We start from the raw sequence: 18,609 nt of genomic DNA, 5'->3' as shown, positions 1-18,609 counted from the left end.
CTTCACAACTAGAGAAAATATCTCGTTGTAATCAACACCATGTTTTTTATGGAAACCTTTCACAACCAACCTCGCCTTGTAGCGAATATCTCCATTTGCTTCAGACTTCATCCGATAAATCCACTTATTATGCAACGCCTTCTTACCTATTGGTAATTTTACTAACACCCAAGCGTCATTCTCCTCAAGTGAATTCATATCATCTTCCATAGCAAGTTGCCACTTGCCTGAATCATCAGCCGCTAGTGCTTCTTTAATATCTTCAGGTTCACCTCCATCCATAAGTAATAGATAATTCATAGCATACCTTGGGTTTGGTTTTGGAGTTCTTGATGATCTTCATATTTCTTGTGGAACTATAAGAGTAACTCCCACTACAGCAGAAGTCTCTTCACCTTATACTTCCCTGCCATCAGTAATATCGTACCCTTCTTGTACCACACTTTTTCCAGAAACATCATCAATATCGATATACAACTCCTTATCGATGTTACTTGATCCGACATCTTCAACTTGTGTTTTGTTCCTGTCCTTGTACAGTTCGTTCTCATTAAAAGTGACGTATCTACTTCTAATAACTTTGTGACCCTCGTAGTCCCAAAGTTTATACCCAAAAGCGTCATTTCCGTAACAAAAAAATATACACTTCTTTGCTTGAGCACCTATCTTAGACCTCTTACCAGGACTAAGATGAACATAACCAACACAACCAAAAACTTTCAAATATGAAAGATTTACCTTTTTTACGGTCCAAACCTCCTCTGGTATCTTCATATCTAATGGACTACTAGGTGTCCTATTGATTAGATAAGCAGCCGTCTCTGTTGCATGTGCCCAGAAGGTCTCGGGCAAACCAGATTGCAACCTCATGCACCTAGCACGTGCATTCAACGTCCAATTCATACGTCCTGCTACTTCATTTTCCTGTGGAATCCTTGGAACTGTCCTCTCCAAACGAATTTCATTTTTAGCACGTAACTGTAAGAATTCTGTTTTGTCATACTCACCACCGTTGTCTGACCTTAGACACTTCAACTTCAGACCAGTTTCTGTTTCAACCAAAGCTTTCCACTTCTAAAACACTTCATAAACCTCAAACTTATTCTTCATAAAGTAAAGCCACACCTTCATTGAGTGATCATCAATAAAGATGATATAATATTGAAACTTGCTGTGAGATGCAACATCAATTGGTCCCCATACATCAGTATGAACCAAATCAAGTTTCTCACTTTTCAAGGCTCTGCCGCCTCTGCTGAAACTAATCCGTTTTTGCTTTCTAAGAACACAGTCTTCACAAAAACTCATATCAACATATTTCACCTTAGGTAGATATCCCCCCGAACATAATTCTTCATGTTCTTCTCACTCATATGCCCTAATCTTCTATGCCATAAGTTAGTGTCTTCACCACTACTAGCCACTGCTAAAGTAGTTCCACCTGAAGTCCGGTATAGAGTACCGAATCTAACTCCACGAGCTAATACCGTAGCTCCGTTCTTCACTTTCCAATTGTGTTTAGTAAGCACAACTTCACAGTCATCATCACAAACTTGGCCCACAGACACCAAGTTCTTCTTCAAATTTGGAACGTGTAGTACATCCTTCAATTTTCATGTCGAACCGTTGACTTTCAAGATCACATCACCCAAACCAATGATGTCGCATGCTTCACCGTCACGTAAGAATACTTTGCCATAATATCCTTCTTTATAAGAGATCATAATACTCTTATCACCCGTTGCATGGAAAGAAGCTCCTGAGTCTGTAATCCAAGACTCATCTTGCTTTTTCTCAGAGAGTAGCAGAAAACCTTCCATAATCACCTTCTTGCTATCAACAAGGACCTTCACCGGTTCCACAGCTGCAACTACGTTAACCTCTTCTTGATTACCTTTATTTCCACCATTATTAGCACCTTTGTTTTCCGGACAATCGCGCTTGAAGTTTCCTACTTTCTTACACGCCTAACACTCAACAACATCTCTAGTCCGGGATTGAGATCTCCCCCTAGACTTTCCTCTAGACTTCCATCTAGATTTGTTCTTGTTGTTCCGATTTGAACTCCTGCCTTTATCTTATTCCTGCAAACTTAAGGCCGAGCTTGAAGTACTAGAACTATAGCCTTGTTCTATTCTTTTTTCCTCTTCACCAATTAACCTTTGTTGCACATCATCAAGCTTCAAATTCCCGCTCCTGCAGAATTACTAATGGTTGTTCTTGCGGTTTCTCAACTCTTTGGTAATAACGAAAACAACCTTAAATCTTTAACTTCATCATCAAAAGTAATACTAACTTTTGAAAGATGAGAAATTTATTTAAACTTCCCAAGATGAACTGAAATCGCTTCTCCTTCTTGCATATTCACATTAAATAATTGTCCACACATCATAATTTTCCCCGAGGCTGATGACTTTTGATACAACTTTTCAAGTTTATCCATAAGATCCTTCGTACTAGTTTTCTCTTGTACGTTATTGTAGACTTCCTCCATTAGACATCTACGAATCATGGATACACACTTCCGATCAAGAGTTTTCCATTCATCGTCTTTGAGTGCTTCCTTTTTCGCAACTCCACCCAATGGATGATCAAGGTCTTTCTCATATAGGTAGTCTTCCATCTGAGACTTCCAAAACGCAAAGTTCTTCCCATTAAAAACTTTAACCCTAGGTATCGTACTTTCGTTATTATCACCCATAACTCCCACTCCAATAGTACTACGATAACCCTAAAGCTCTAAACCGAGCTCTGATACCAGTTGTTAGGATTTTCTTATAGAATCACTGACAACCGCATAATAATGGATCTTGAGATATTATGATGAATAATAAGTAAACCAAGCACAAGCAACTATAACAATACGAGAAAGATAAATCAACTCACAAGACACAAGATTTATAGTGGTTCGACCAATACATACAACTTGTATATATTGTCTACGTCCACTTTGAGTCGCACCAACTCAAATCCACTATGAAGAAAAACCATTACAACGTGGTGTGAATCCCAGCAAACCCTTGGTTACACCGGAACAATTACCCGAGACGATAACCTTGTCTCTTGTTCCTCACCAATATGCTCTCACAACGAAACCCTAGCTTTAGCCCTAAAATCTATACAAGAAATCTCCCACCAATCTCTTAATCATTTTCTAAACAATATAATTCTACAAGGCCTAATTACCTATTTATATAGGTTACAAACTTGGCTACCAAGAATTCTATCCGTTTTAGGAAACTCCTTTCCCAAAACAGTCACGGCTAACCCCTTTAGTATCGTGGCTGGTATTATTGTCTAGTGCATAGATGAATAAGTGCGGTTATATAGCCTTGAGATGTTGCAAACACCTTTGCACCATATTTCCCAATCTTAGTCAGGACGCACGATTTGTGCAACAGTGATGGAGAAAAAGGCGACATAAGCTGTACGTTTTATAGTAAGAGATCTAGCTATCCATTTACAATGGCGTTGCACGGCAACAGTTGATGTAAGTCTCAACAATAACACAGTTGGAAAGATCTTTACGTACTAACTCAAACTGGGTTAGTGTTCATACACCTAATCACACTTGCTATTATGCTGGATTAGATGTACAAACACTAACTCAACTTATCTAGGAGTGACACCTATAATCTACTTGTGGGGACAGAAGATTAGTAAATTTCTCTAATCTTTAAGTGAAGTTGGATATATGCATTCAAGAAAACAACCAAATTCATTTATCAAATTATTGTAAACTCCCACAACGAAAAAGACGCATTGTAGTAGAGTGATTCCACAATGATAGAATCAAACACAAATAATCAAATTTCGCGCCAAGGAGTAATTTAGAATAAAACAAAACTCAATTCTTTTAAACTTATCCCACCTAATAAACTGTATGCAATAACACCGTTTACAGTACGAAAAACTTCAACCCCCTTACTGCCATGCTACCCGATGGATATTGGAGTAAATCAATATCAAGTGTTTCATTCCTAGATAAAGTTTGTTAAGATAACCAATTGAAATCATTCAACAAATCTTCTCACAATTTTATTTTTTTGAAACCTTCGCATAATGATTTTTCTAGGCTCTTCTAGCAATTTGGTGACCCCCAAATCAAAACCTCGTACTTAATCTTTGTAATAACCAATTCCTCTGATATAAAATATTGTATAGACACTCACCTACTCAAACAATATGAATGCAAATATCCGATGGGCCAATGTTCTTGGCAAAAATCATCAGCAATAGAATCAAGGATTCAAACAAAAATGTGAGGTCATTGAACTTCCACCATTGAATGGGAATATTTTATATTATATAAAAAACTAGTACTGATTGAACCCTCAAGTTCAGTGTGAGGTCATTGAACTTTCGCCATTCAAGGGGAATCAAAGATAAGAAAGTATCCAGAATTTATTTAACTAATTGTATGTTCCACTAAACTGTCATTTTTGTTATTTGGAAGCAATTATTTCATTAGCTGATTGATATTTGGAATTATGTATTCATGTACTTATTTAAGTCATTTTTACTTCGCATTGTTTAAAGGATCTGAGGTGTTATTAGGTGTGCATCGTCAAGCATCACTTCCCTTATTTCGTTCACCCACACCCTTTATAAGATTTTTAGAGGCTACATAATCGAACTAGTACTACTTTCGGTGAACAATTTGTCACTTGTTAGGTAGAGAGAGCAAAGGGAGACTTATACAGTTGTTTCGTGACACAACCTTGGGACCCAGTACTATAAAATATTCCAGCAGGTTTGCTAGCCAAAGATTGTGTTCTCCATAGACCCCTTGTGCAGGGCCGTCTTAGGCTTAGGGCGAGATGGTCTACCGTCCTAGGCCCAAATTTTGGAGGGGCCCAAAAAATTATGAATGACCTATACAACCTAGTTTCCAGAATACAAATTACGTATGGTGACCAATCAAAACTCGGCAATAGGAGATTTCGTTCAAAATATTAATAAGATCAACTAATATAGTTTGGCGATGCGAATTTTTACAGATCCTTAGCTTATACTTACCGAAAGTACCTTTATTTTGTTACCCTTAAAATTTTTCCTCCACACTATTTGCTAAACTACAACGACTTTTTCTAAATATTTTACAGTGTTTCTAATATTATTTTTTCTATCAAAAAACAAGTTTAAAATATCAAAAGATGTGGGCGGCCGCTATGTGTTAGTTATCAATATAACTTTCTAAAATAAAAATTTAATTATTTCTAAACTCTTATTGGACTTTATATGCATGCATGCTTCATGCATTACGGATTTCTCAATTAATTTAATCTTCGATTCTTCATTTATGTCTATACACTAGAAATAAGAGGCCCATTTTTGAAAGTTCGCCCTAAGCCTCTAACATGGTAGAGACGGCCATGCCCCTGTGGTCTAGTAAAGTATTGCATCGAGCTTCCATCATTAGGGAACACAAAGATAAGAAAATCAGCATCAACAAGATCATTAGGAGCAATAATAGGCACGACAGTCTTTCGTGACGTACCCATCTTTCCAAGAACCTCGTCTGAGAGTGTTTCAGGTACCTGTTACATAGATGAAAACTATTCAACAACACTATCCAGGTTGAACTGCAACAATCATCATAATTGAGAAAACACTCTTAAATTATTCAATGTCAATTTGAAATGAATATGGACAACAGAAAGAGGAAAAGTAAAATATGGGGCATCACTAAGTCAACAAAGACAGAGAGATACTTAGCAGAAATCAACTATTTGATGTTGTAGTGAAATTACAGATTAAAGTGAAGAGAAATGTACAGTGATGAAAATAGGTGGTGGTGGCGGTGCCTCTCACTTTAGAAGAGAGGATACATCAAAGTGAGAAGCTAACTTTTCTTTGAAAGTTCAATATGAATAGAGGACCGAATTATGACTTATACTACCCATATAACTACAAAAAATGAAAGCCATCATCACATTGAAAATTATTATTTCACCTATAGAAATTAACTGAGCTGTATTAAGATTATGAAGGTGGTGATGCAAACAACAATAAAATTCTCAAAGGATTTCTAATCAAAGGACGACTTTGACCATTTTTTTGCTTTCCAAGTTTCTCATTATTCAGATTTTACTGAAAAATTGCTGACCTAAACCAACATAAACTCCTCAAATCCATTGTTCAGGCAATCCATTCAATATATAAAATGAAAACACATGATGTCAATGGATATGCCATGTGAAAAGAAAATGAATCATGAGATCGAGGTATGTGTTAAAGTCTGCGGGAATCCAACTCAAAACCAATCGTCAATGAGCAGAGAGGCCCTAAGAGATTATAAACCACATGATCTTAGATGCCCATGCAAGGGACTAATAATCTCAACACTCCCCCTCACATGTAGCCTCGCTGGGTCTAACACGTGGACAATTAAATCGGATGACGCGGGGTAAAGGAGCGGTCTAATGACTCGTCGCAAATAGCCTGCTCTGATTCCATGTTAAAGTCTCCCGAAATCCAAATCAAAACCAATTGGGAATGAGCGGAGAGGCCCTAAGAAGTTATAAACCGCAGGATCTTAGATGCTCAGACAATGTGGGACTAATAATCTCAACAATATGAACTAATTTATTACACGACTCCAAAAATTTGACGTGATATGTTATTACAGGTAGGAGATACATTGACTATACTGACGCAAATAACTCGCTTCGCAAATGATTGGTGTTGCATGTACTGTCTAGAATGCAACCAGGAATTCGAGAACACTAGCAACGGGAGGCAATGTCCATAGTGCTTCAAATACGTTATCTTAATCCCAATGTAATATTTATGTTCTTTTACTTTTGCACAGTCTGTTTATTAAAAAAAATGAACATTACATAATATAGACATAAAGGAATCGTTGTACTAATCAACACTTGGACGGATTACATTTAACAATGATGATTACTGATGGGACGGAATCAGCGATATTCCAAGCGAAAGGAAATGCGGCATAGGATCGATAGTTATACATGTTGTTTCTTGAGATATGTCATCATGTTTTTAGCAATGGTGCAATTTAGCTGCGCTGACACAATGAAGTTGGATGATATGGTATAGGTATGTGTTGTCGGTGATTATACGAGCGATTTTGCAAGGGAAGTATTAGGTCTTACAAATCGATTACTTAGCAAAAATATAATTAAATTAGTATGATTTTAGAAATTAATCAACGTTAAGGACCGTGTCGTAAGCCTAGTGAACGGTATATAATCCGAGTTTTTGAGAAAATCACCAGAAAAAAATAACATCAAACATTTTCTTTGAATTTTTTTTATGCATGGCCAGATTAATAAATTTATTTTTATTAACACTAGCCGTCATGTCTAACTTCCAAGAGGAGATATGTTATTTATTATTTTTGAGAATAAATCTCACCTTTTGCCCCTGATAAATTTACCCAGTAAGCTCCTTTCGAAGAAACATGACTCACATCATTAATAACATTATTACCAGGAGTGGTAGCGATGCGTATCTTAATATGCAACATGTAATATAGGAGTAGTAAGGATCTTACCAGAACTTAGAAAACCTAATTAAGAATAAAAACATACTAAAATCAAAGAAATAAAAAAATTAGATTTGGAAAAACAACAGTTATAATCACTTAACCTAACCAGAACTCGAAAAGGTATAAATCCTTGCTCAGATCTAGTGCCTTTCTATAATAATGATTGTCATAAAAAATTAAATTGGCTATGAATAATATTTGTAATTTTTATGACAAGAACTATAAAAGCAAACGAGACGGATTGAAAATTTGATTGATGTTGTAGCTTTAAAGTTGTCATTTCAAAATCGGGGATAAGGGTGGTCGCCAATATCGCCTATCCGCACCATATGTACTACGCGATGCCTCAAAAGTACCTACAAGAAAGAAAAAAACAGGAATCAATATTAGTGAAAAAATAATTGAATTATTAGTGAGGTAAAGAAAATCAGGGTAGATGATATATCAATTCCTGGAAGTCTTTTCTTTTTAACAAACTAAATAAGAATTGAAAAATTAGAAATCAAAACTAAGAACTCAGAGGTTTTACCTTGGGAAGCATGTAGAGCTGCTTCAGCCTCTCCTTTGGACAAGAAGCGCACTTCTGCATAAGTGATCACATAAATCGGTGTCATATAAACATGTGCAACATTGTAGTCCTTAAAAAATTCATACATATCTTCAGCAGTGTAGTTATTAAAATTTTCTATTTCGAGACACCAAGTGGCTGTATTATAACTCCCCGGAAAAGAAGTTGCCATGGCCCGTGAAAAAGAAAGTGATAAGATCTATACGATTCTAATAGAATAGAGAAGTTATTCACTGAATAACTAAACCCTAGAATGAACTTATGTATATATAGAAAACATAACTTGAGTCTAAAGCAAATACCACAATTAAGAAAACATAAACTAATTCCTAAAATAACTAGATTCCTAATTGGTGTTGGTATTCCATGTTTTATAAGGAGATAAAAGAATAATATAACACTTAAAGAATGATCGTAATTCTCCTAGAATTTTCTTAAAATCTCAAGTCGTGGCTAGTAAACCCAGCAGAAGACCACGATCCCCACCTGATGAGATAAGTCCCCAGTTCATCCAATTCCTGCAGTTCCTCCCACCTCCCTCAACTCTCCTCTTTCTTCGATTATGGTTGCTATAAAAACATTTTCTAAAATTAGATCTTCTGATTTTGATTTTCTGAAACTAGGGTTTTTTAAGTAGTAATTCTATATGTCTGAATCAACCTAATTTCGTTCCAGCTTCAGTTTTTTTACTGCTTTAGAATTTATATCTTCTTTAATTTGAACTGTTTTATGATATCGGGTCAGATTTGGAAGAAGGAAATCCATCAATTTCTTCATTCTCTGCAAGACATCATCGATTTTATCTGCACAAGCTGGTAAGAAATCTAATTTCTTTCTCCTTGATTTCCTACTGCGATTGTCATATATTTTGAGTTTCTTTTAGGTCAAAGTTCAATTTTTGTTTTGAAATTCTACTGTTCTTGCTTTGTAATATCAAATATACTAGGTTTGTGTTTAGAATTGTATTTCTATTTCAAGTGTAATTGCAAAACCCAGTATGCATGTCTTTCTAGGTTTGTCAAATACTATTTTTGGTTGTTCCTTAAGACTGCTGTTGCATCCTTACTCTTCTTTGTTGTATTTTTTACTTTGTATGCTTGTTTAAACATCGAATTTGTTGTATGTAGCCTCTATTCTAACTTAAGCACGAAGTATACCTTTATGGAATAATGTCTTTCATCTATCAGCTTTATCTCCATGACTCCATTAAACTTTCAAATCAAATGTAGATGGTAAAATTAAAATTTCTGTATAGCACACGTCAGAAGTATTTTCGTAAAGACATGTGTAGTAATTTCCAAGTACTCTTTGATGAAGCAATGGTTTTTGAATTAGAGGGTCAAATAGGAGACTTTTACAGTTTTACTACTCCGATAAATTTGTAGTTATGTGATTAGTAGTTCATAATCCGAAAAGTTTCTCATCTGGGATAGCACCAACTTGTATTACAATACACTTACACACAATGTTTTGTGGTTATCACATTATATGAAGTTCAGCACTAGACCGAGTCTCTCACATGATTGACTTGTTTTCTATATCCTGACAGAGAGTTTGCAGATTTTATTGTTTAAATAAAGATAGTTTGAGGTAGTATTGTGTTCCTACAATTTGGTACTATCATTTGAGGCGTACCCTCAAGAGCCTCAACTTATCCCATTTCATTAGGTTTTACTGTAACAGGCTAGTAGTAATAAGTTTGTCTAGAAATGAATGTGCCATGTTACATATTAACTGGTTATCTCAGCATCAACTAGATAAAACACAATAGGAACTTTCTACTTTTTTCTGAGCACCAATATCCGTATGAATTCAATGGCATGTTTCTTTAAATCTGCAAGCAAAATTTGTTCTCTTTCCTTATGAAACATGTTGTTTGAGGGTAGGTTGTTGGCTTATATATCAGGAGTTTATGATAATTGGTTTTCTGTTTGGGATTCCCCCTTTAGAAAAAAAAGGAAAAACCATGGACAAGTGCACTATTTGCGGGGCTTTAAGGTGGAAGATAGTGAGACATAAATAGTGCACTTGCCACAGTTACTTGTTCTTCGGTTCTCAAGCTTGTGAAATATCACATAGCACTTTCCTTGGTACTATTTATGAAGCCAGGTTTTGAAATTATTTGAGTTTCTTATGGACTGAGTAGACATATATTATCAATGCATACTCACCTTGGCCACATTGCTCTCTGACTTCTTTATATCTTTTCCTTCTTGGGTTTCTTATGGACTGAGTTGACATATATTATCAATGCAGATTCAACTTGCTACATTGCTCGCTGACTTCTTTATATCTTTTCATTCTCTAGAGTATGAGGAAGGGTTGAATGCATTCCTTGATTAATTTCTTATTATGTGTTTTTTATCCACACGTTGTGTGATCTTTTTATTTTTTTTATGATGTGCTTACTTGTTGTTTGTGGTTCTTGCAGGAAATATGGATGAAAACCCACAACCTCCGGCAGCAAAGGAAGTAATAGGAGGGGTCAAGTTGAACTTCCTTAATAAGCTGAAAAAGGTTGAGAAAGTATCACTGGAATTTTGCTGGGGCGCACCAGTTGGACCGAACGCAAATAAGATCTCGGCTTACTGTGGAAAGCTGGCACTAAATGGAGAAAACTTCCCTTTTGACATTCCAGACTGGTCTGATATGCCCACAAGGAAGAAAATCTTGAAGAATCCATTGAAGAGTTGAAGGTTAAGAAAATAATATATTAAATTATTTAATTGATTTAAGATTACTAAATTTTAAGTGATGAATGTTGTAGGATATTTTTCATTATTCTTATGAGATCAACTTTTGGGTGGAGGAGAAAATCCATGAAAAATGGAAGGCAGGCAAACGTAACATGAGGTTGAAATATTTCGATGAGAAGAAGACTGATGCACAAAACTTAGCCACGGGACTATTTGTCACGAGGAGGCTTCCGTGGCAAGTGACCTTTTGCCACGGATTTTTGTCAACTGCCACGGTTTTTTGGCGTGACTAAAACTTAGTATTTTAGTAGTGGTTAAGCTTGAGACTATGGCTTGAATTTCATGACGCATCAGCTTGAAGATTCAAACATACATCTGGAATGGTGTTCAGATTCTAAGCAGTATGTCAAGTTTGATCCAACGGTGATGATACCTGTGCTTGTTGATGTATAATGTTTGTAATCATTTGTATTGATAAATTTGTACGTTCATTACATCATAACCCAATATAGTGAATAGAAAATAAGCTTTCTGCACTTTGCAGAAAGTTAAGAGTATACTTAAAGTGTGAATCTCATTGAAAAAGGCTGACTAGCTTATCTTTCAACTTTCGGGATCCTCCCTCATTCAGTTGTTCAGTCAAGTAATGCTTAATATTGCATTGCAAGATTTATTTGTTGGATCAAATTTTGTGCGATATAGCTGTATGCATGTTTGTAGATGCCGCACTTATTTATATATTTTTGATACAAAGATGTCGCCCTTATATATTGTTGTATTTGTTGCTTTTCTTGGTTTGAAGTGTCGTAATATTGTCGTATTTATTCATGTCTGCTTTTTACTTTTTCACAGAAAGCCGTGCAGACTCAACATTCTTTCATTATGGAATTTCGCGCTGAATGATGCACAAAACATGACTAGACCTCTTTGTTCTGGGTCTAGTACAGCAGCAAGAGAAGGTATAAATTTTACTTTTGCATTTGATCTCATGGGGCTTCAAGCATTGGAAATTTGCATGCATCCACGGCCACTAGCTTTCTTAACGGATGATTTTTCTCTAGATGAAGTTGGAATTGTTAAGCTTCACCCTTCCATTGTCTATCTAGTGAGCAGATTTTATGCACCAAATCCCTCTTGGAATTCGTAGGGGAGTTGTCCAGTGATTCAAGAATAATTATGCACCCAGGTGGTAGAGTGTATTGTTCAACCAACCAACTTTCAAGCAGCTGACCAATCATTAACCTGGCCAATCTAACTATCAGCTTTGTACTTGTACGCGACAGGAAAAATTAATCGTCTATCGTGAAGATCAGGTTCACCGACCGTAAAGTAAGTATACCACCAATACTGGAAAATAACATTGACGAAAATTGATGTATTAATACATTCACCACAAGTTTGACAACTCGATAATAAATCTAATAAATAGTTCTTACCTCCGATACGACCCAAAATGTATTTAAGCTATATATCTTCTTAGTTGAGCAATCACCAAGAGATATATATAGCTCAGCTAAAATTACAGAACCCCAATCATTATTTGGTGCTTTATTTAAATCTTCTAAAGATTCCAGAAAACCAACTAACGATACTGTGCTAGCATTGGGGAAAAAACTTGGCCTAACATCCATAATACAAAAATACGTTCAAGCTCGAGATAATTTTCAGTTCTGTTTATCCCCTTGGCATTGTAACGGCTCAAAAAAGCCTTTAACCCAGACACTCTTAATCCATATGAGTGTAACTGTCTGGAATCTGGCTTTCCTTCAGCATCATTTGAGTACAAGGGGAGTAATTGTTTCCATTTTCCTTCTGATATCCACTTTAACTGGTTAAATTGTACTATTTCACCCTCACTTTTTATTCCAGTCAACATATACAAATCTAAGGGCGTGAACCCTAAAAACATGTTCATAAAATTAAAATTTGTATCAAACTAAAATTTGAATCTCTAAAAATTAAATTTGTTTCTGAACTGAAAATTAAACTCTTGGATGGAAAAATTAGAAATTACCACACTCGAAATCCTTGAAAAAGAACGTATTTGTAGTGTTCCACCAACGTTCACAAATAACTCGCACAACTGAGTCATGTGGTTTTTGCCTTTCATGAAATATAAACGCTGCCAAGGATATCTTCTCAAGGATGCTTGAACAGCTTCGGGGAGTAACCCAAACACTTCAGTTAGCTCAGACCACCCCCTCTTAATTTAGGTAACAAAACTTGATTTTCCTTTTTCTTTCCTATTTCTTTTCCATGGTCTTTTTGTTTTGGAACTCCTCATTTTTAAAAAATCGCTCTGGTCTGCTCTCTAGAGAAGGGAAGAAAGAATTTTTTTTTTTTGTGAATGAAAACTGAAGGGAATATGGGTATTTATAGGCGGTAGAGCACCGACCGTGGACGGTCGAGATTAAACCGTTAGCGGTGTAAACTAGACCGAGCGATCGCTACGAGACCGCTAGCGGTGTAGTCTCGACCGCTCGATGGTGACTCAATTGCTTAATGTTTTTACCATAGTGGCGCGACCAGTTTGACAGGCCAGCTGGCATGGAAAATGGGTGGGTTAGCCACCCCCATAGGAACCGGTCTAAGACAGAAAAACTTCAATTTTGGAACCTTACTTTACTAGGTACGTTTCATTGACCCATCTTCTCGTCAAAATTATCCTATGCTAAAAGTTAACCAAAACCACCTCTATATTACAAGTAACCACCACTATTTTGTCTGCAGACACCATAAACTAGCTGGTAACCACCGTCATCGACGGTGGCGATCCCCAAAAACCACCATTAATTCATTCCCATGCTTATCTAATCAAAACCCCTCTGGAATCTTCTATGTTATCAAAGACCCCTGGATTTTACATAATTTTGGAATATTTATCTGCATCTAATTCAACTGCGTCCAAATTTTTTCTTTTGGATTCATCGAAGTCCTCAGCTACACCCCTCTTTGACTCTCTGATCTCTTCTGGATTATCTAAATATTTCGAATTTCTTAAACTCCTCCTAATCTATTTTTATTTGTAGTAAATTTTGTTTGATTTGATTTATTTTCGAATTTCTTTTTTTTTAACGTAACTAAAATTTATCTGTACTCTTTCTATGAGTACTTATTAGCAGATCTACGAAATTCATTAAATTCTGCAAACAACTAACAAAAATATCTCTCACAAGATTAATGCAATCTTTTTTTAATTTTGATTCCAGGTACCATTTGCTATAACTGGATGAAAAGGAAACTACCGAGAACAAAAGAAGCTAGACGAAAAACTCTGTTGACCTACTTAAAGAAAGAAATGGAGTAAGAGGAGGTGAATCAGTGTACACAGGAAAGACCTACCGGCTTAATCTCAGAGATAGAGGTTGGTATAACTTCTACCAAAATCTGTAACCTAAATCTTTTACAAATCATATCAATTTCTATCCATTCCAACCGAAAGCATGCTGATAACCTAGGATTCCATGTTAAGATCTTTAACTACATAGTCTTAATAAAATTCAAGTACCATGTGATTCCATACTTCTGGCAGTTTATTAGTATGCTAGCATAGAACTGCCAGGGATTAGGAAAACCAGACTCTCAAAACAGTTTAGCGGATACCCTAAACAGGGAGTCCTCCTGATATTCTCTTCTTATCTGAAACCAAGCAACAAAATATATTACTATTTTAAAACGAATGCATGTTTATAATTATCACCTAGTTTCCCCCAGAGGAAGTGCAAGAGGTATGTGCCTCATCTGGAAAAGTAATGTGAATATACAAATTATGGACTTTGCTTATAACCACTTAAATGCTTCGATTTCCAACCATCAAAATGATAGTAGCTAGAATCTCACTTGTTTTTATGGGAGTCCTTATAGGCCACATAAACTAAATTCTTGGAAAATCATAGAAGATATGCCGGTTACTATAAACCATCCTTGGATAATTATTGGAGACTTTAACGTGGTTCTCAATGAAGAAGAAAAGAATAACAAATTTCCTTTTAAAAGAAATGAGGCTAGGATTTTCAACAATCTGATAAACAACTGTGAACTAATGGATTTGAGATTTTCTGGCTACACTTCCACTTGGAATAACCACAGAACTAGTGATAAAAATATAGAGCAGATGATGGACAAGGCTTTGGTTAACTCTAAGTGGAACAGAAAACTCCCCAACTCAAGCATAAAATATCTAGGGCCCCTTGCTTCAGACCATATCGCAATAATATTAAACACTCATAACCACTGGAATGATGGGGATATTCCTTTCAGATACTTTGGGGAGTGGATAAAACATGATGATTGTAAACCTCTAATTCAGGAAAATTGAAATTCTCATGTGCGAGGTTCACCGGCACAGAAAGTTAATAAAAATCTAACAAATGTTAAACATATTCTGAAACTTTGAAATAAAACTAGTTTTGGTAATATTCATAGTAACATTGAGAATATAAACAAGGAGCGAGACAGAACAAACAAAAGACCTAATTACTCTAACAAAATTACAGACCTGAGTGATCTTATAAAGGAGTTATCTAAATGGTACGCCATAAAAGAAAAAATTTGGAAAGACGAAAGTAGGGACCAAAACTTCTCTCTAGGGGACAGAAATACGAAATTTTTTCATAGTAAGGCTAAACAGAGATCTAGAAGAAACATAATTGAAACCCTTAAGACTGAAAACAGTGAGTGCTTAGATAACAAAAATGATATTGTTGAATGTATAAAAAAATCACTTTCGTGAAACAGCTACTACTGTAAACCCTGAAATAGATCAAAATATGATAAACTTAATCCCTTCTTACATAACCCAGAGCGACAAAGCGTGTTCTATTTTCGATGGACCCTGACAAATTTATAGGCCAGATGGCTTCCCGTCTATTTTTTTTCAACAAAATTGGGATATCATTGCGCCTGCCCTAGTAAAAATGGTCCAAACTTTCTTGGAACATCTCTAAGGAGATGAATGCTTCCTTTATCTCTTTAATTCCTAAAATCCTGAACTCGACCACTCCGGCAGAGTTCGGGCCTATAGCCTTCGCTAACACTACTTATAAGGTCATTTCAAAACTCATGGCAAGAAGAATGAAAACTTTGCTTGATAAAATGATTTCGCCATACCAATCTGTCTTCATTACAGGAAGGCAGATTTCTGAAAATATCACTATAGCGCATGATCATACAAATGATGAAAAACTTCAAATCTAAGAAAGGCTTTATGGGGCTAAAAATTGATATGTCGAAGGAATTCGATAGAGTCGAATAGACCTACTTGCTTCAAATAATGTCTAAATTTGGGTTTAATGAGAAGTGGTGTAACTTGGTTCACTAGTGTATGTCGACGACTACTTTGTCAGTTCTCATTAATGGGTCTCCCACAAAATTATTCAAGCCAACAAGGGGCTTGAGACAGGTAGATCCTATCTCCCCTTATTGTTTTTGTTATGTATGGAGGCCCTCTCCAGAACAATTATGCATTGACGCCTATTCCACGGCTACTGATAGGTGTTGTAAAACATCTAATTTTATATTTAATATTTATGCTTTCTTTGCTACTTTTCTTGTAAATTATGTATCTTATGTTTGTTTTTGAGTATTTAGGTACTTTGGAGTCATATGGAGTAAAAGAAGGAAGAAAGCACTCTTTTGGATCTAAAAAGACATAAAGGTCAATCCACAAGCGATATTTGGAGCAGGCAAGGTTGTGTGAAAAGAGGAAAATTGCTACGAAAAGTGTTAAAGAAATGGAGTCTATCAATGAAGGAAGACCAAGAGCCGAATTCATCTCGTCCAAATTAAGGATTTCTTACCACCATCTTAAAGATAATTCAATTATGAAAAGAACACAAAAATAATGAGGTTATTCCGACATCGGACGAAGAAGTTATGAGCAAAAGAAGATTTGAAGATTTGAAGTTACAGAGAGAGGTTCGGCTCAAAACGCATCAACTCGAGTCAGTCGAACCTGCAACATAAAAATCAAGTTTTCGGAAGTTTTTAAGTGTAGATTTTCGTCTAGAAGATGATCCAATGACCTAACCCGAACCTACAAATGAGTTTTGAACAAGTATCCAGGAGAGTGTGATAGACGCATTTATGTGTCTAATTTGTCCCAATTGTTTATATTGTTAGTGCTCGATTTTGTACTTATTTGGTTATTTTATGTCTTTGTAGGTGTTTTTGGAGAAATAAGCTTTTGCGGCGAAATTGGCTAAAAAGTGGTTTTTGCACTCGTGGGAGAAAATTACTATACGGACTCTCACTTTGGATAAGGGGTAACCTAATTACTAAGGGGCACCACATTTCAGGGCATGTACTAAAGGGACACCGGAACTGGATAGGGGGAGGTCATCTTCAAAGTTTCAAAACTGGATTTTGGCGGGAAAAAAGGCAGCAGCGTCAACAGTTTTGGATCAAGGATTTGAGCGACCTAGGAGGCGATTCAATGGGCAAATTTGGTACCCACGGACTCTACAAGACATAAGGGACATGTTAGAAGCAATTAGACCCATCTAATTGGGCTGGATAAGTCATAAAATCCACACAAAGTCAAGACAGTGCACACGGTTTCTGTTTAGGGTTTGAGATTAGTTTGAGAGATTTATGGGATATCTTGCGTGGGATATACATCAAAACAGTTGGGTAAAAGTCCTAGAAGATATTTGAGACGAGAGAATAGCTATAAACAGCCTGTAACGCAACAAGAAGAAGATTATTCTTCAAACAACCCGTAAAGAATAATGGAGATTTCCAAGGGGTTTGATCGAGTTTCAAGGGGATTTAAAGCCTATAAATAGTTGGTTTTATGTCAGAGAAGGGGGATCAAGAGGTTTGGGGTCGATCAGAGACCAGAGAGAGGCTAGAGGAGTGAAGAACGGGAGCTGCAGGAAGGAGGAGTTCTGCTGCTGCTGCTTCCATTAAAGAGCACGAAGAACACGAAAAACAGACTCCAGAAGACTGTCGTTTATCAACAGTGACAACGACTAGCATATGTGGGTCTTAAAACAACAGCGTCAACAGCAGCAGTGAGGTATCGTTATTTACAGCAGTGGTTTTTTATCGTTCTTCTCTGGACGCTTGAAGAGGGTCGTAGTTTCACTGTATTATATTTTTCACTCTTTTAATCATATTTTGAGCATCAAATATTTATTTTTGGAACATGATTATTATGAGTAGATAAACCCCATTACTGGGATGATGGAGGAAACCATTCTTTATGCATGAGTAATTCTATTTAATTCTTTTATGACTATTTGCACTATTATGAGTGTTTTATGATTTTTCTTGATTATTTGTGATTTTATCTGATGATGTATGCTTAGTCTAGGAACTCTTGATGCATCATGCTTATGATTTACATCTAATACTTTACAAAATCTATTGTTGGCAAAGAAAAGAGTCGATATTTGTTATCATTATAAGCTATAATTGTCTAGAATTAATAGTTGATTCGCATGAGTATAAGAATTGGTGGAATCCTGAGTCCTAGTATCTCTTGATCCTGTGACAAATTGTGTATATATTTTTGTTTTTAAATCTATTCAAGTCCGAGCATCGAATCCGTATTTACCGCAAATTTAATATTACAACAAAATGGCGCCGCCGACGCGGACTTGTATATATATTTGTTTTTAGGTTTATTTTTTTTTTATTATTTTTTATTATTTGTTCCTTTTTACGTTTCTTTTTGTGTCTTTGATTTACAGGTTCGAAGTGGAATACTAAGGACTTGGGAACAAAAAGTTTAAAGCTAAAAGCTAAAAGCTAAAAGAGAAAAAAAAAAGACATAATTTTTTTTTTAGGATTTAATTTTTATTATTATTATTTATTTTTTTGTATAT

The 18,609-nt window shown here is 35.8% G+C and overlaps 1 long non-coding RNA gene across 2 annotated transcripts; it reads left to right on the top strand.

Annotated features, from left to right (window-relative positions):
• Positions 1–8,382: 8,382 nt before the first annotated feature.
• LOC113338210 lies at positions 8,383–11,987 on the top strand. 2 transcript variants are annotated; one of them, XR_003354676.1, is made up of 4 exons: positions 8,383–8,899; positions 10,516–11,418; positions 11,633–11,739; positions 11,887–11,987. It is a non-coding gene; the product is annotated as an uncharacterized LOC113338210 (long non-coding RNA). The 2 variants fall into 2 exon arrangements; XR_003354677.1 differs by having other exon boundaries at positions 11,894–11,965.
• The last annotated feature ends 6,622 nt before the right edge of the window (positions 11,988–18,609 follow it).

Source organism: Papaver somniferum, unplaced genomic scaffold (genome assembly GCF_003573695.1).
Source record: "Papaver somniferum cultivar HN1 unplaced genomic scaffold, ASM357369v1 unplaced-scaffold_189, whole genome shotgun sequence".
Classification (NCBI taxonomy): Eukaryota; Viridiplantae; Streptophyta; class Magnoliopsida; order Ranunculales; family Papaveraceae; genus Papaver; species Papaver somniferum.
Note: the sequence above shows the minus strand (reverse complement) of the source record. Positions and strands in the feature narration are given on the sequence as shown.